This window comes from Protopterus annectens, chromosome 3.part0 (assembly GCF_019279795.1).
Source record: "Protopterus annectens isolate FY-2018-M chromosome 3.part0, PAN1.0, whole genome shotgun sequence".
In the NCBI taxonomy this organism is placed as follows: Eukaryota; Metazoa; Chordata; order Ceratodontiformes; family Protopteridae; genus Protopterus; species Protopterus annectens.
Window position 1 is genome coordinate 75,709,890 of NC_056731.1, and position 20,572 is coordinate 75,730,461.

A 20,572-nucleotide genomic window follows, 5' to 3' on the forward strand; every position below is an offset into this window, starting at 1 on the left:
CGAAAGTTTACATTCGTTACCATTTCTTGCATTTTTTGTGTATGATTTATTATGTCAGAGACTCAGTTAACATCCTTGGAACAATTGACCCTCAAGCAGTTTGCGTTAACAAAATGTAACATTTCCATCTTGACCAGATTGGAGACTGCCTTGTAGGGCCAGACACAGACCCTTAGTAGTCTGCAGGAGATATAATATGTTGATAGGATTTTAATTTCTTGGCATAGCACTTGTTGCTTATATCATGTATCTTCTTTGTGAGATAACTCTGGGTTACTCCAGCTGTTGCAGATGTGTGGTAAGGTATATGCAAAAGGGTGCATTGTACTCTATTATTTGTGTGATTAGGGCTGGGAACAACAGGATTATAATGTACTTGAATGTGAATTCCCTGCCCATACTTAGGAGTTGTGCTACATACAAGGGATTTTTCACCACTATGTTCACATGTTGGTGGAAGTTTTGATTATTATCTATGTGAGTACCCAGGTCATGTACCACTGGGTCTTCTAATAGGGTTGTGCTGCTTATATTGTTAATTAGCTTGGATATTTACTTTCTAAAAGGAAATAATTATGCCTTTTGGGTCTTTTAGTGTGCTTCCATGGCTCTAGCCACAGTCAATTTTTGTGTATTAACACTTTATGCAGTACATCAATAGCATTCTTGGATTCATTGATTGTCCACAATCTGCAGTCATACACAAATTTGGTTAGACAAAGGCTGTTTAAGTTTATCTTGACTTCTGACAATTAAATACTGAACAGGAAAGGGCCTAGTACAGAATCCTGAGGTGTGTCCCTGGTCACTGGCCCTTTGCTAGAGGTGAATTCAAATACTTTGACAGTAATCTGTGATACATTTGTCTACCCACCTGGTGATGTAGGTGTTTGTGCCCATTTGAGACAGTTTCTCTGCAATAATTGATTGTGGATTTGTGTCATATGTCTTGGCCCAGTGAGTGTGATGCACAGTCTTTTTCTCTTCCATGCTATTGGCAACCTTCTTGAAGAAGTCAACCAGATTTAACAGATGTGATGATCATGAGACCATAACAAATAAAAAAAATGTATTGGTTACACATTTGGGAGATAACTTTTGTCCTGTTTGATAAGGTCCATGATAATTCTTTGGTCTCTCTCACAGATGAGTCGAGTTAAGCTTACAGATCTATATTTCCCTGGATGTTACCTTCTTTTTGAAATGGATGACTGTTGTTGTACACTCTTCTCCCAGAACATAGGCTATTTTAAAGCTGTGTTTAAGTATGGATCAAACTGTGTTTGCTAGGTCAGGGTTTAAGTTCTTGGAAAGACAAACTGGGATGTTGCCAGTGCTCATTGATGACAAGTTTTCAGCCTTACAGAGAGCATAGATGAGCTGCTCTCCTTTGAAAGTAAGCTGAGTAATGTTTGCATGAATACTTTGGCTGATGGCCAGTGAGAACGGGGGGGGGGGTGGAGTGTGATCCAAACTGTCATCTAGCAGATTGTCCATTTTCTCCAGTTAAGTATGGCCAGTGGCATCCACAAACAGCTCTACACTTAGTTGTGTATTCCCCTAAACATTTCATACTTATTTAAAAAATTATTTGTGACAACACCTCCTAATACAACCTTGTGTTTGCACCACATGCCATGCAGAGGCACTATTTACACAATCATGCAACACTCTACCTATGTTATGTAATTGCATCAGTTGTACATCATATGCCTATATATATATGCTGATATGTTTTTCATTGGAAAGCTGTGTGTGATTGCCCTGATACCATAGATGAGCACATTTCAAATGAGGTGGAAGTGGCTCATGCAGAACAGTTACTGACGCAAGTGGTGACAGTCACACAATGCTGCCAATACCACCTCAATAATCATTGGGAATATCAACACAATTGTGCATACAATGAATTCACCAAGGTTGCAGTTCCATCACAACTTCTGATATGTTTGTATATATAACATCATTACAACATGTGGATGAAACAAGACGTATGTGCCCATATAATCAGTATGACATTATATTGATGTATGTCACAGAACGTTTAATGATGGTAGGTATATACACGCATATCTGTGCCATACTGCAAGTGTCAGTGTGATGGTTGAATGAGAACTGCATAGAATGTTGATATACTCCACTACAAAAACACATGCATTACTAAGCAAACAATATACATAGTATCATGCCATGTCAACAGTTTTCAGGAGTCATATTACTACAGCTGTTATGTACAAAACATGTAATCAAATGGCAGCAGCAGCCATCAATACATTACCTCACATCACAAATTGCAGTACCCTCTTGTAGGCCTATTGTATATCCACACCTCAACATATCACATGTGGATGACAGCAACATTGACATGTGCAATGGTTACAGGGTCATTGGACATTACTCGGCAAATGTAACATCAACTGGCTATACTATAATAACAATCTCCCAACCATTCACCTTAATATACATGGGTTCACTCAACTCATCCAGTCCCCTACCTGAATCAACAAAAACCCTAACAATCAAACCTTACTTGACTGGATCCTAGTCAACAAAGTCCCTCACTCTTACCTAGCAGGCTGCTTACCTGACAGTCTTAGTGACCACTCCCCCACTTTCCTAATTCAGCACCACACAAACAGTCTCAAGCCCATTATCCACAGGAAAATACGGAACAAGTCCAACTGCAACCCCAACTCCTTCATCTCCTTCCTGCAAAAAATTAACTGGTCACCACTAAAATACCTCAACCTAGATGAGACTGCCCACTTCTTCAACAGTACCTTCCTCTCCATCCTAAACACCCATGCTCCAGTAAGAAATGCCAAAGTCAGATCCAGGCGTGCCCCATGGTTATAAAAGACCACCAGAACCCTAATGAAATCCAAAGATAAGGCCTGGGAGCACTGGCAACTAAAAAAAATAACTCAGATAGGCAATTGTTCCTTGAACTGCCTAATAAAGTCAAAAAGCAAATAAAATTAGACAAATCCCTCTACTATAAATCCACTCTCAACTCTACCAACCACAATCCTAAGCAATTCTGGTCCACTATTAACTCCATCCTCCACCCATGGAAGGTTGATACCCCCCAGCTGTCCATTTCCCCCTCCTCCAGCTGTATTGCTGAATCCTTCAACAAACACTTCACTGAAACTATAACATCTCTAAACAAACAACACTTCCCTACAACAGACCCCCCCCAACTCCTAACCCTAAACCCCCCACTCCTCTTTTCTTCTTCACCTCAGTACCTACCTCCAACATAGAAAGACTATTGTCAAAACTTAAACCCATCAGACTCGCAGCTGACAACCTCCCCTCTGAATACTTGAAAATTGCAGCTGATACACTAGCCTATCCAATTTGAATTCTAGTCAACCATTCTATAACAGAAGGCTATGTTCCCATGATATGGAAAATATCCCACATCATTCCCCTCCACAAAGGCACGCCCTCCACTGACCTCTCCAATTACCGACCCATTGCTATCCCCTTTCCTCTCTCCAAGATACTTAAAAAAAAAAGTATTGACGCCCAGGTCTCCAAGTACCTTCTAGCTAATAATCTCTTCTCCGAAACCCAACATGATTTCACCAACACTATACTTCATCACAAAAACAATGGCCTCTTCTCTACTGCCATATTTCTAGATCTCTCAAAGGCCTTTGACATGGTATTTTATCAGCTACTACACTCTACTCTCCCCAACCTCTGCTTCTCACAATCAGCCTGCAACTGGTTCCACAACTATCTACACAGATACCAACAATCAGTAATCTGGGACAATAACCTATCACCTCACCTCCCAAGTTACTCTCAGAGTTCCCCAAGGGTCTATCCTTGACCCTCTGCTATTCTCACTTTTCACTAACAACCTACATGCTGCCACCACACAAGCATCTCTTATACAGTACGCAGATGACTCTAATGTCATCTGCTCTATCCCAACTTTACCAGAACTACAACAAATCACACAGGAATCATTCTCTTCTGTAGAAAGCTGGCTATCCAATGCTCAGCTCCTACTCAACCCATGTAAGACAAAGCTTCTTGTGTTTCAACTTTCCAAAGCCACCCAAAACACCCCCACTTCAACATTCTCACCAAAGACAATACTCTCGATCAAAACACACAAAATGACTCGGTGTGGAACTAGACAACAAACTTAGATTTCACACCCACATATCTCTCACAATAAAAAAGTTCACAAGAAACGTGATGCATTATATCGAAGCCGCCAATTCCTAACCAAGGAGGCTAGGATCTCCATAGCCAATTCCCAGCTAATCTCCACCCTACTCTATGCATCCCCCATACTTACCAACCTGAGACATACAGACCTACAAAAAATGGATGCTTGTTACAACAAAATTGCTAAATTTGCCACTGGAATCTCCAAAGTCATCATTGTATCTCCCTTAAAGAACTAAACTGGCTAAAACTCCCACAACTCCTTCACTTTAATTAGCTCACCCTCACTCATAATCTTATTAACCACCCCCATAACATCCCTTCCCTTCAAACCCTTCCCCGACCCTATCACTCCACTAGGCCACTAAGATCAAGCAACAAAAATCAACTGACTGTTATTCCACCCAAAAATTCAGCAGGAGAATCCATATTTTCATGTACCATATCTCAACTTTGGAACAATTTTCCACCCTCTATAACTACTCTACCTTCCAGCAGCCTTTTCAAGACTGAGCTCAAATTCCACTTAAATTTGCACTGGCTTTTTCCTTGTTCTAATCCAGACTAACACCCCCACCCTTACCCCCCTGCCTACACTCTTAACCCAAGTATACCACCACCACCACCACTACTAACCGCAGTCAGAATACGCTAGTTGTCTTTACATACTTTAAAATCTTGTCTGACAACTTTGTTACTAATATTATAAACAACAAGAAACTATCTTAACTTGCAACATTTACTGTATATACTGTTGATAATTAATATCTTGTTATTGTATTAAAGCCAATAACCTGTAATGCTGTTTACTATCGCTGCAACTTTGTATCTCTATTTATCATGTACATGATGTGGAGCTTTTCTCCCCGGGCATCTACTGAAAAAGGACTTGCATCCAGTTGGAATTTCCCAGTAAACAAATGTAAATAAATAAATAAACAAATCACATCATAGCCATTATTCTACCATGTATACCAAAAATGATATATCTATATCAGGAAAGATAGTAAGGGTATGTGATATGTATATATGTGTTTGATTATATTACATGCTGCCTCTGTCCATATATGACATGTGCACCACCCCATAAACAAATTGACAATCACACATCCAGTGGTCTGGAGATGGCTTGCAGAGACTCATGGAAGGACTCTTCTTCACAATGTGTGTATGCTTGTTTGAGATAATGAAATCCTCCAGTCCTCTGCAGGAAGGTTATGTGGACAGAGGGAATGTTGGATTCATGGGGCTATGTTAAAGTTTGTACTAAGTGGTAGTTAAATATAAAGAGATTCAAAAGATCACATAATGACCATGATGTAACACCAATCACACACACTGAGGTCAGATTTGAACATTAAACCTGTGTAGTTATAGAAACTGGATTACACACTAAGTAAGAGAAGCACCATCACATATCCCTGACTTTAACAGTGTCATGGTGCATTTTATAGAGAATGATAGCATCATTATATACTGAGAAAAAAATGTTGGGAGGAGTGCCTGACATAGATGTGGAGTCACATCTCAGTGTAAAATTATCTCAATAATATTATTTTCATGGGAGGACTTTGGCTGACAAAGTTTGCAGACGACTGCAAACTGGGCGCCATAGTGGAAAGTGCATCGGACACGGATATCCTTCAGAAGGGACTCACGGAAACAGATAGCTGGTGCCAGAGCCATGGCCTGAAGTTAAACGCCAAAAAATGTGTAGTCATACCCTTCGGGAAAAACAAGGTAACCCCAAGCAACCATATAGGTGGCAATCCACTAATCACAGAAGAGGTTATCAGGGACCTGGGGACCCAGGTTGACAGTGGCCTTTCTTTTGACACTCACGTTGCTAACGTGGTTACAAAGACCTTCTACATTGCCCACCTGATCATGAAGGGATTCACATCCAGATCTAGTGAGGTCAAAGTTCCCCTGTACTCTTCACTTATCAGACCAATGATAGAGTACAATGCCCCATTCGGGATGTATCTCACCCGACATCTGCAGCAATTGGAGAGACCCCAAAAGTTCCTCACCAAAAGGATAAAGGGACTCCAAAATCTGTCATATGCTGCCAGATTGAAGAAACTCCAGCTCTATTCAGTCGCATACCGTCTGCTCAGAGGTGACGTGCCTGACATACAAGGCCATGTCCAACCCGAAATTAATGGACATGCTCCACCTCAAAAAATCCAAATCCACCAAAACCACTAGAGCAAGCGACTTAAACCTTAGCACGGATATAAATAGGATGTGCTGGAGGGATAGATTTATCACTCAGAGACTCCCTATGCTGTGGAATAAAATCCCGGTCCGTGTGAGGCAGAGCACCTCACTGGCTCTGTTCAAGAGAAATCTTGACCTGTGGATGGGAGATCGTAGGTTTACCCCAAGAATCATCTCTGTGTCACTGCTGGACAGAGGCACAACAAACTAATGGGCACAGTATTTTTTCATATAAGGGGTGGCGTAAGCCACAAAACTTTGGGCTAGGCTTATAAATGCCTTAGGGCAGATAGCCTAGTATAAACCTATGAACCTATGAACCTATGAACACACACTCAAGTTGACAGCTAAGAGATTATAACACATAACTATCTAGGTACAGAAGCTGGAGAACACAGTATTTAATGCAAGGACCACAGCACAAGTCTGGCTATTGTAGTGTCATACAACACTACATAGATAGTGACATCAGCAGTGCCTGGTGAGAAGTAGATGGTATTAGGAATGTCTCATATGCTGTTCTAAATGGTCTATAGAATGTGAACTAAACTGAGCAAAGATACACACACACACCAATGGAGCATAGTGAGACTATAATCCCTACCTATCTACAGAACACAGTAGAATGCAAGTACCACAGTACATGTCTGACTTTCATAGTGTCAGAAAACACTTTAGAAATGATATCAGCAGTGTCGGATGAGAAGAAAAACATAGTAGGAGTGGTTCACATGCTGTGCTAAATAAAAGGGTCTCTAGAATGTGAGCTAACTAAACACAAACACACCAGTGGACTGCAGTGAGACTAGAACCCCTACCTAACTATCTGCAGAACACAGTACTTAATGCAGGTATCACAGTGCAAGTGTGGCTTTCATAGTGTCAGACAATAATTTAGAGATGATGATCAGCAGTGTCTGGTGAGAAGATGGTAGTAGCGGTGTCTCACATGCTCTTCTGAAATGGTCTCCAGAACATGGACTAACTGAGCACAAACACACACACACACACACACACACACACACACACACACACACACACACACACACACACACACACACACACACACACTCCAGTGGACTGCAGTGAGACTAGAACCCCTACCTTAATATCCACAGAGCACAGTACTTAACACAAGCTTCATAGCATAAGTCTGGCTTTTATAGTGTCAGACAACACTTTAGACATGACATCAATAGTGTATGTTTTGGAGAAGATGTTGACAGGCCTGTATGAAATGTCTGTGTAGACATGTATGACTGTAAAAACTAATTTCCTTTGTGAGACCTGATTGCTGACAGTAGGATACAGACTCATACACTTCTAACTATGCACACACCAGTTAGTAGCGAGATTAGAATCCCTCCCTAGTTACGAAAATAAAATTGCCAAAGATTCTAAAGACAACCACAAGGCATTCTATAACTATATCAAGAATCTAAATGGCAATACTCAGATCTGCTCTGAGCTAAAACAGAATGGCATTAAATTTACTGATCCCAAGGATATTGCCAATATCCTGACAGATCGATTCAGTGCCAACTTCACCCCTCTCTCACCCCCTAAATGGCCCATCTCAGTACTGGAAGATTGCCATATTCTGGTAATAATGGCCACACAGGTAAAATACGCACTCTCCAAAGCTAAGAATACAGCATCCATGGGACCAGATGACATACTGGGCTGTGTACTACATGAACTACAATATGAACTGGCACCTCACCTAAGTGTCATATTTAATCATAGTCTCTCCTCAGGTTTCATGCCCACTGAGTGGCGCAGAGCTACAGTTATCCCACTCCACAAGGAGGGATCCACCTTGGATCCCAGAAACTACCGTCCCATCAGTCTGACAAGCCTTATCTGCAAGGCCATGGAGCGTATTATCATGGAACTTATAAACAAAGACATTGGCAACCTTCAAACACTGGACCCCACCCAGTTTGGGTTCGTGAAGGGCTGATCTTGTCTCCTGAACCTGATTGATTTCTTCAAATCAGTCTCCAGAGCCATGGACAAGGGTAAGATGGTGCTCACAGCCTATCTAGACCTTGCCAAGGCCTTAAACACCATCCTCCCACTCTGGAATCATAGATAAACTTACTAAGCTGGGCATTAATCCCTAGATTACCCAATGGGTTGCTAACTGTTTTACTGATAGAAGCCACACTGTAAAAGTAGCCGACTCCAAATCCAGCTCCAGACAAGTAACAAGTGGAGTATCTCAGGGTTCAGTCCTGGGACCGCTGTTGTTTGGCATCTACTTCTCTGAAGTACAGGCCAACACTAAGGTACTCTGGCTAACAAAGTTCGCAGATGACTGCAAACTGGGAACCATTACTGAATCCCCAAATGATGTGGATACTCTACAAAAGGGCTTTATAGAAACAGATGCTTGATGCCAGAGCCATGGGCTCAAGCTCAATGCCAAGAAATGTATAGTTAACCCCGTTGGGAAAAAACATGTATCCATGAATAACCATGTAGGTGGCAGTACACTAAACACTGAAAGTGTGATAAGAGATGTAGGGACACAGGTGTACAGTGGTCTCACCTTCGATAACCTCATTGCCACAACAGTCAGGAAATACTTCTATGTGGCACACCTCATCACTAAGGGATTTTCATCCAGAAAAAAGGAGGTCATTGTCCCTCTGAACTCATCCCTCATTAGACCCATTATAGAATACAATGCCCCATTTGGTATGTACCTCTCAAGACATCTGCAACAACTGGAAAGGCCACAGAAATACCTCACTAAAAGAATCACAGGCCTAAAGCAGATGCCCTATGATGGCCGCCTTAAAAAACTCCAGCTATACTCTGTCGCATATCATCTACTCAGCGGCGATCTCTGCTTAACATACAAGGCCATGTCAAACCCAAAGCTGTTGGACATGCTACACTTAAAGAAATCCCAATCCCTCAGAGCCACACACTCCAGGTATCTAAACCTTGTCATCACAATAAACAAAACATGCTGGAGGGATAGGTTCTTGACCCAGAGACTCTCCAGACTCTGGAATAGATTGCCCATACATGTCAAGCAAAGTGCCTCTTTGGCCCTCTTCAAAAGGAAGCTTGATGATTGGATGGGAGAAAGGAAATTCACCCCGGGGATCACGTCAGTTGCCCTGCTAGACAGGGGTCCAGGGAAGTAAATAGTGTGGGAAGAAATAGCCATGGGAATTGTTATGGCTAGGCTTCTATAGGCCCTAGGGCTGATAGCCTAGTACCAACCTATAAACCTATGAACCTAACTAGTTATACAAGGTAGAGAACATAGTACTTAACACAAGTGCCATGGCAGAAATCTGACTTTTGCACTGTTGCTGGGCACTTTATATCAGATGGCATCATCACTGGATGTTGTGAGGCCTGTATGAATTGGCTTTGTAGGCATGTACAACTGTTAAAAATGTTGTTCTCCATGACACTTGATTGATGACAGTAGAATTAAGACTCATGTTCATATGACAAGACAAACACACACCTGCACATAGATACAGAGACACACAAAATCGGCTATCGTGGTAAGTTAACTGCTACATAACTAGTTTGTTCCCATCTGCAGAGCACAGTAGTTAATATTTGTATCATCACCAAATTCTGCTTTTTTCTTGTCATAGTGTTCTTTATAGATGATGACATCATCATTATATGATGCAGGTAACATATCATGTTATGAAATTGGTGTGCAAAATGTGGACTTTGGATTTTCTGTGTTGGTTCCACTGTGCAGATATACTATAAAAGGCAGCTTCTCTAGAAGAAATAAGCTATCAGAAATGCAAGTTGCAGAATTGAGACACATGCACCTGTTTCTCAATATGTTGTCTACATTTCACACTTAGTCTATGTCTTACACACACACACACACACACACACACACACACACACACACACACACACACACACACACACACACACACACACACATTTTATGATCAGCATGGATGTAAGTGTTGATGTACATGTGTTTATATTTGTGATGAATTCATGTCCACAGTAGGACATGTATAAAACAATCTTTAGATGAAATCTTTAAAATCTTTAAAATTTAGATGAAATGTTTAAATCTTTAGATGATGTAACAATACAGTTTGGCCATACATTTTTTGTAGTGTACTGAAGACCACAGATGAAGAATCCACTTAAAACACCAGTTTATTGCACCTCTAGCACTTCGGCAACCGCCTTCAGTTCATCTTTTCTTATCTTTTCTTTTTTGGTTCGTGCAGTATTTTTTGTAGTGTAGTTGACATTTTGGAACTGTTACTGACATATCCATTTCAAATGCATGAGTACTGGGCACACATGAGTCTGAGTAAATATGTGTTCAGTTACTAATAAGTCTCTTCACTTTGTTGATGTTTTTACATGGATTTTAATGCGATGAAGAATAACTGGGCAATAGTCATAGTAATACATGCCAACCAGCTCTTTTCATAGCACAGTGCCAAATGACTGGTTTGCACAAATGATTGCAAACTGTTTGCATATGCAAGATTCACATTTAAGGAATGCAACTTGAACTTGAGAAGTACTTATGCATATGGACTATGGCAGTAATAGCTGACAAATAATATGGTGCTCATACTGCAGTTTGTATTGGAAATACAGTGTCATAACTTTACAGACTGCTGGTATTGCGTTCCCCATTTGTGCAGGGTTAAACAATGAGCAAGCACATTTCTCCATTTTGTTTAACTGTAAAAATAGTAATAATTTCTATTGCTTCATGTTCCTTTATGCAAACATACTATGAGGTGAGGCATGGCTGTCAGCACTTTGGACAGTACTGAGTATAAGTAATACTCCTGATGTCTAGTATTCCTTGTGGTAGCAGTTGTAAGAGCAGGGAAATAAGCTCACGTTTAGAGTACAAATGACACAGGGTTTGAATATAGCTGAAACTGTGTTTTTTTACACATGTTGTCAGGATGGCATTGCATAGGTAAATGTGACAATTCCAGAAAATTTGTGAGGTAATGACTATGGTGACGTACTTTATAAAAATGAACCTCAGTGACATGATTTATATCAACAGTACAGATATGGTTGTGCATTTTTATGCATCCAGCAGTCTAAATAAATGTTAGAGTAAATGTTTGAAATTACTGTTTACTCTACTTTAAATGTGAGTTCCTTTAGCACATCAAGTTTAAGCAGCATTGCACTGAGGTAGAGCCATTTGCCTTTGTCTGCATTGGTGCAAGATGCCAAACTCTGTGCAAACACAGAGGACAAAATGTAAGGGGCTTTATTAGGGGGCATTTCTGTCAGGTGTGTGGTGTGTGATTCTATTTTTTGACCAGATTAAAGGTGTGAAAATGGGGCAGGTAGGACAGTGGTAAAATGGGGGCAAGCAGGGGAAGAACAAAGGAGAAACAATATAGGAATGTGCAGAACGGAATTAGGAAAGAACCATAGCTATCTACTTCTTCAAAAGTGTAATATGAACGTGGATAGAAAATTGGATGAATTTGGACTGTCACCACAACACAGATGGGTGACAACAATGCAATCATATTGTATAGCCAACTGGACCAAATCAAGTTTGTTGAGAAGACACATGTGTGAAATAGAGAGCAATGCATGGGATGACATTTTTAGTGAGACAGGTGCACAGCCCATGAAAAGTTGGGGGACACCATGACTGGGGATAGGGAGGAGACATCGGTGGCACATGCCCGTAATGCCTGGAGACAATGAGAATCTAGTCCTCACCCTCAGAACTCTCATCACTGTCCTCACCCTCAGAACTCTCATCACTGTCCCCTTCCTCAGCTACCTGTTGGATTGCTTGATGTTTCAGTTTTCTCTGCATTCCAACAAGCAACTTCTACAGACAGCTGAGATATGCATTAATGGTACATTCTACAACCTCATGCACCATTCCTGGCAACTCCTGCCCGGCGATGTAATCCCCACCTCCAACAATACTCCTGGACGGTACCACTGTACCAACTGCCAGCAAAATGCTACATGATGTTGATGGCCCAGAGGTTACAGAGGAATTACTGCCAGGTTGTGTTCAAGATGTGCTGGGCATTCTGTTGGAGGGATGGCAGGATGAGCTAGAGAGGTTGGTCTACCTCCCTGTGCTGGAAAACATTTTGTTGGTTGTCAGAATATTATGACAGCAGAATGGTGTGATCACATATATAAAAATAAAAAAGAAAGGTAAGATTTGGGTTAATAGAAGAAAAAGAAAAAAAGGTAATTAGAACCATTATATATCACATACAATATATTTCTACAATAAAAATATATATTTTTTAGTTTAAGTTAACTATACTTTCTAAAAATCCAAAATAATACTTAAAATTGTTCTAAATAATTCTTGCAATATGCAAATATTGCACATATACTTTTAAAATAATGCAAATTAAGTTAACAACATGGCGTTTATGCCAATTTTGTTGAAATTAATATTTAATATTTTTAGCATGCATTTTTTACTTGTGGGATTTGAACTCATAACATTGGAATACAGTATTACAATTGACTCCTGCAATTATCTTGAACTATAGAATGAAGCATGCATGTTTTATTTTTACAGTTTAGATATGCTAGCAATGTATGAAAGAGCAATATTTTACCAAAATAACTCTTAGTTTGTGCTGCATACATATCCCTCGCTTCTTTCAGTCTCTGTAAGCATTAAGCATGGGCCTCCCTGCTCACTGAAATCTCCTGGCAGCTATAAAATAAAGAGGAGATAAAAAGAGAAGTGCATTATGCATACCAGTCTTGACTATCTCCAGCTTTTTATATCATTTAAAGTGCCTTCATCTGTGTACTTACACAACTCTAGGAAGGCAGCAGTTCTAAACTCATCCAGCCACTAGTTGAGTTGATGCTGATTGCACATTTTCAGATAATTGTGGAATGCCAGTCGTACTGGAGACAGCCTTGGCTAGATTGTTCCAAGCCTCCAAGTTATACTGAGAATTGGTATAGTTCCCCTGTAAAAGCCTATGGCTGTATCACTTTACAAGGAGTGCAATGAATATTCTGGACTCCTCAATACCCCAGCTTTGAGCCCTAAATTTGAAAATTTCCTTCCTAGTTCCTGTCATATCCACACAGGTCATCCAACAACAGTTAAAGTATTTTCCCGCTAATTCATGATATTGCATTTTACAGGTAGTGCACAGGACTGCAGAACTATGTCAACTGTGTTTGTGCAATGTTAAGCAGAGAGCAACATTGTCAAAGAGAGAGGAAGTTAATGTATGAAATAGGAAGGGTAATGTCACAGTAATTTGTACAATGTGAGATTCAAATCTATATAAAGTAGAGAATATGTATTCCTCCACATAAGCGCTTTTTCCTCATTGCCACAGAAGATGTGTTTGTCAGGCATGGTCATTAATTATACAGACACATTAAAGAATAAGTGGTGCTACACTTCAGTTAACCATCTATGTACACCAGCTGGCAAGGTCATGGGTTATGCATTCTTAGGTGTGATGCAGGAATAATGTGTGACAATATACCTGGAAATGCATATACTTATATTCCTTGCAGAAAAGATTTCCAAATTCTGGTTCAGACCACATAGTGCATTCTGTTTTTCAACTAGACTTGTGTTATGTGAATTGTATAGATGATTAACAGGGTATGAACACATTTGGTCAGCTGGTAGATGGCCGACCAAAAAATGTTCGAAAGCAGTGCAGTGAATTTGCATAATTGCGAATGCAATTATGTCAAACCGCAAAACTCCCCACCCCTTTTTGACCCATGGTGGCACTTGTTTAGGTGGTAGAGCATTCGGGAATGTCGAATTCAGAATTTATTACGACATTCCGACCGTTCGGCACCTTGAAATTCGACATTCAGGTTCAGAAAAAACAATGTTTGACAGTTGGGCGAGCGCCCAAGTGCATGTATTTCGATTAACAGTGAAGTATGATGTCCATCCCAGGGCAGAAAATAAACTTTAAATTACAGAAACATAATTTTCTGTATACCCCCAGTCACACATATAATTCACATTATATCCACTGCTATACACAGTTATTGTTATGTATAATTATCTTTATATTGTTACAACTATGAATGATTAGTGGGACAAGAAGAAAGACACAACAGCAATTCAGACTACCTTACCTGCATTGGGTGTGTCACCCGGGAACACTTACAAAGTGTAGAAGTAACTTCAGCAAGCTTTTTAAATTCAACTAAACAGCACACATTTATAATTTTGTTCACTAATAACCAAACTGTCATGTCTTTGCTGAAAAATGTTTTCTGTGTCATGTGTATTTATCATACATCATACAGATAAGAGAAGAATGAACACAATACAAAGAGAAGACAGAGCTGCATTGGTGCAAACATATTCATAATGTCTGTGTGGTCAGTCGCACTAAATAGTAAGCCACATATGTACAAACAGATGAGAGAGAGTACACGTGCATATGTCTTGTTAATACTGAATGGGAATTACTTGTATGCACATGATTTGTTTTCCTGCTGCAAAGTGATTTCTGTGTCAAGGAGAGATAAAACAGTTCCAGTGTATTTTGTGGGTTCATTAGTATAATAGTTCAGACCCAGAGTTGTGCAAAAATGTCTAACATGTTAAAATGTATTTTGTAATTTTTTTATATTATTATTTGTGCTGTGCACAGCTTAGTCAAACATGGTGAAACTTTAAAATATTTTAGCTTTAATGGAATTTGCCTTAAGAAGCACAAATCTGCTTAGCACCATTGTGTGGTTGTCAGCATGAATACACAACACCTTCAGGCAGGGTTGGGAGGGTGGCCTAATAGTAAAGGTGTTTGCCTTACAAACACAAGGTGCAGGTTTGGAGTCTCACAAGGGAAAATTGACAAGGCTTAAAATGGATCGCCAGGGCAGTTAGCTTAGTACTAACCTATGAACTTATAAGAGATATTTGTCATTTTCAAAAAGATACATTGTTACTTCTTTTGCCTTCCATTACTCAAACATGGTAAGTGGTTTTCTACGGTGGTCAACTCTCATACACAGTAATGATGGCAAAAAATACACTTGCTGCCATGCTCTCCCTGTGGCAAAAGGTGGAAGCTCATTGTCACAATACAGGTCAACTAGGGTTCTAATCCAGAAAATTCCAAGTTTAATTAATGCAGTTCCACTGTAATTTAAATAAAAATGAACAATATAAAATAATTATACATTAAAAATAACTATAAATAGCAGGTGGATTAAAAATAACTATGTATAGCAGGTCGACTGAGCACACTGTATTATATATATTAAAAGTCTAACTGTGGGTATTAGAACAATTATGGTTCTGCAGTTAATTTTTTTCTGACCTGGAATTGGACTACCTACTTTACTGACAGGTCACATACATACATTGTTAACCATTCAAATCTTTAATGTGTCTGTATAAATAGTGAACATATCTGATAAAACCTTCCTCTGTGGTAATGAGCACTATGGATGAGTACAAAAAATACACCTGCTGTTCAGCCTTACAAGTGACAACTGGTGTAAGTCTATGGCCCCAGTGCAGGTGTGCCAGAGTTCTAATCCAGCATAGCTAATTTTGAATAAAAATTTACAATATAAAGATAATTATACATAACAATAACTGAATGCACTAGCATGGGTCTAAGCAGTACCCAGCATAGGAAAAATGTATATATGTATATACAGATATATCATATATATATATATATATATATATATATATATATATATATATATATATATATATATATAGACATATATATATATATATGTATATATATATATATATATATATATATATATATGTATATATCTATATATATATCTATATATATATATATATATATATAGCACCCCTGACATCTCAGATGCTCAGGTAAAAACTGCCCTCCCCAAAGCAAAAAACACAGCATCAATGGGACCAGACGGTGTCCCGGGATGTGTCCTACATGAACTCCAAGATGAGCTGAACCCAAACATAAAGCTACTGTTCAGTCTCAGCCTTACTACAGGATATGTACCCAAAAAGTGGCGTACAGCAACAGTGGTCCCTCTCCACAAAGGTGGTGCCTCGACGGATCCTGGAAACTATCGTCCCATAAGCCTGACTAGCTTGGTCTGCAAAGCTATGGAAAGGATCATCATGGAACTCATAAATATATTGGGGACCTACAGACACTGGATCCTACCCAGTTCGGCTTTGTTAAGGGCAGATCCTGCCTCTTAAACCTGGTCAATTTCTTTGAAACAGTCACCAAGGCCATTGACGAGGGGAAGATGGTCCACACAGCCTACCTAGACCTTGCAAAAGCCTTCGATACAATACCCCACTCGGGCATCATAGATAAGCTATACAGCTTAAATATAAACCCTTTTGTCACTAGATGGGTTGCAAACCGGCTCAAGGACAGATCCCACATGGTCAGAATGGCTGGAGCCATGTCAGACTCCAAACCAGTTACAAGTGGCATCCCACAAGCCTCAGTCTTGGGACTTCTCTTGTTCGGTATATATTTCTCGGAGGTACAGGCCAACACGGAAGGACTGCGGCTGAACAAGTTCGCAGATGACTGCAAACTGGGTGCCATAATCAACTCTCCAGCTGACACAAGCATACTCCAAAAGGGTCTCATAGAAACAGACAACTGGTGCCAGAGCCATGGCCTCAAGCTAAACGCCAGAAAGTGTATAGTCATCCCCTTTGGCAAAAACAAAGTGCCCACAAATTACCACATAAGTGGTAATCCATTAAGTACGGAAGAAGTAATCAGGGACCTGGGCACCCAAGTTGATAACAATCTCTCATTTGACAACCACGCGGCCAAAGTGGTTAGAAAAACATTCTATATAGCCCACCTAATCATGAAGGGATTCACATCTAGATCAGTGTAAGTCATTGTGCCTCTTTACTCATCCCTCATTAGGCCCATAATTGAGTATAATGCCCCTTTTGGGATGTACCTTACCAGACACCTGCAGCAACTGGAAAGACCCCAAAAGTACCTCACCAAGAGGATCAAAGGGCTCAAACAGATGCCATATGCTGCCCGGTTAAAGAAACTCCAGCTCTACTCGGTTGCATACCGCCTGCTTAGAGGCAATTTGTGCCTGACATATAAAGCCATGTCCAACCTGGAATTAATGGACATGCTGCACCTCAGTAAATCCAAATCCCATCGAGTTATGTGCTGAAGGGACTTTAACCTCAGCACAGAAATAAATAGGACATGCTGGAGAGACAGATTCATAACCCAGAGGCTCCCTTCACTCTGGAATAAAATCCCAGTCCAAGTTAGGTAGAGTCCCTCACTGACTCTCTTCAAGAGGAATCTTGATGAGTGGATGATAGATCATAGGTTTACCCAGGGTATCACTTCTGTATCACTGTTAGACAGAGGCACAGTAAACTAAACCTCGAAAAAGGGCATAGTAAAATTCATTTAAATGGGTGGCGAAAGCCAAACACACTCTGGCTAGGCTTACAAATGCCCTAGGGCAGGTAGCCTAGTATGAACCTATGAACCTATAAAATCGACAGACCATTTGATCAACCTTCATTTGTTTGACAGCTCAGTTGGTCGACAACCAGTATTCAAGGCAAAAACCTTGGATTTGCCCCCCCTCCCTAATGTTGTTCGACCCTGGAGTTGATATATATATAGTTGGGGGAGGTGTCGGGCAAAGCCCCCCACCTATTTTCATTTAAGATGTGTAGTTTTTGTTGTATTTTCATGTTTTAAAAGGAAATAGGTGGTGGACTTTGCCCCCCACACCCCCCAACTATATATACCAACTCCAGGGTCGCACACCATTGGGGAGGGGGCAAATCCCTAAGTGCCTTGAATACTGGTTGTCGACCAACTGAGCTGTCGACCAAATGAATGTCAATCAAATGGTATGTCGATCTTATGAAATAAACCTATATATATATATATATATATATATATATATATATATATATATATATATATATATATATATATATATATAATCTACGAAGAAAGAACAACGTAACAATAAAGCATACAAAAGGAATGAGAAGGGAATCAACAGCAACCCCAGTATTATGAAGCGCTCTCAGCGTATGTCATATCCAGCTGGGCAGGAGTGAGCAAAGCACTGCTATTCACACCACAGGAGGGATATTAACAGTGGGAGTAACATTGTTGATATGCTAAGTCGACTTTACACACAGAGGGTAGTCCCTGGTGAGACTACCCAAAAATTTATAGACCATTTGGCCATCCGACCATTACACAAGCAATGGCAGGTATGTTCAAGGACTAAATGGTGGGAGAGCCTGAGAATACATAGTTTGGGACAACATATGTGTAGGGCCCCTAATGCTCGTGAGAGGCCAATATGTTTAGGTTTGTCATGGCTGCGATAACAAGTGGACAATGGATGGTATGTATGTATTTTGAGCACAAGTGGGGTGGAGGAACTATGCCTGAGAATACATGGGTTGGGACAACATACGTGGAGGGCCCCTAATGCTCAGGAGAGGGCAATGTGTGGAGGTGTGTCATGTCTGTGATAGCAACTGGACAATGGATGGTATGCGTGTATGTTGAACTCGGGTGGGGAGGAGGAACTATGGGTATGAAATTATGAATCCAGGCGTGCCAGGGTTGGAATGGCTAGTTCTAACTGGACCACCCAGTGGAGGTCAGTGAGTTCGTTATAATTATATATGCATACACACATGCAGACATCAGTATGTAAAAGTACATTCTCTGTAACACATTCATTCCATTTGCAGACATAAATAACATGAATGTGCCCTTACAAACCTCGACAGTAGATAGAATAATAGGTTGTGCAGAAGAGGGATGGGATGGAACTGTTAAAACGCAGAAGTGTGTACAATGTCCAAAGTCAGTGCTGTGCTGAAATTAATCAAATGTGAAGACTTTCCCACACATGGAATCATTCCTGTGATCTGCCTGCTACGGTAATGCCAATTACTAAAACGGTCTATTTGTAAAAGAAATACGCCGAACATGTACATTATTAGGCTCTCATGTGTAATGTGTGCATTACCACATAGTCATACTTATTAAGTTATTGTAGTGTCATGTTAACGGGAGTAAGGATGTAATGAAGTATAGAGTCTAATCTTGACATGAACACATGCGTGCCCCATGTGGGACAACCCAAACATTGCGAATACTATTTTTTTGGTTGCTCATGTCACCAATGTTTGCGGAATAAACGTTTGGGAGTTCTGAGTCTACATGGAGTGAGTTAACCGATGGGATGGGTCTATAGGAGTAGGGAGTGGCCAATGTGTAGTGGTGTGGATACACCGCGATTCTGACTGGAGAATGGATGACTGCAGTGTTAGGGAGGCACTGGGGTGTGTGTTTGGAGAACCAGGAGCCATGGGTATATGGGTATATATGCAAATGAAGCAGCACAGCAATACTGTATTGGTTAGAGCAACTGCCTAATGAAAAGACATTCCCGTGCCGAATCCCACTGCATTACATACCATTTACCATCGGTATTCTGTACATGAACATATTGCGACATCTGTCCGCTGTATAACCTGCAAAATATCAATTAAAAGTTAACTGGAGTGAAGTGTCAGTGTCATAATGAATAAGGCACTAGCAAGCAGGTTCAAGCATATATAAACACCAGGAAGCATGTGTAAGTGCATTTGCGTGGGGTATGCATTGCTTTACAGACAAACATATGTATATATATATATATATATATATATATATATATATATATATATATATATATATATATATATATATATATATATATATATATATATATATATATATATATATATACATATATATGGTTGCAGACATATACATATATATATATATATATATATATATATATATATATATATATATATATATATATATATATATATGTGTGTGTGTGAGTGTGTGTGTGTGTGTGTGTGTGTGTGTGTGTGTGTGTGTGTGTGTGTGTGTGTGTGTGTGTGTGTGTGTGTGCATAGATATACACAGATATACAGCTATGATAGGAAACACCACACAAAAATGGCATATGTTCACAGACTATTCCAATGGAAGTGAGGAGCCCAAGCAAGAAACATAGAACACGTAGCATGACCTTCCACCCCTCCCCAAGTCGGACATGGGAAACATACACACAAACAATGTAAAGAGTCCACTGCTCCCCAGACCACAGG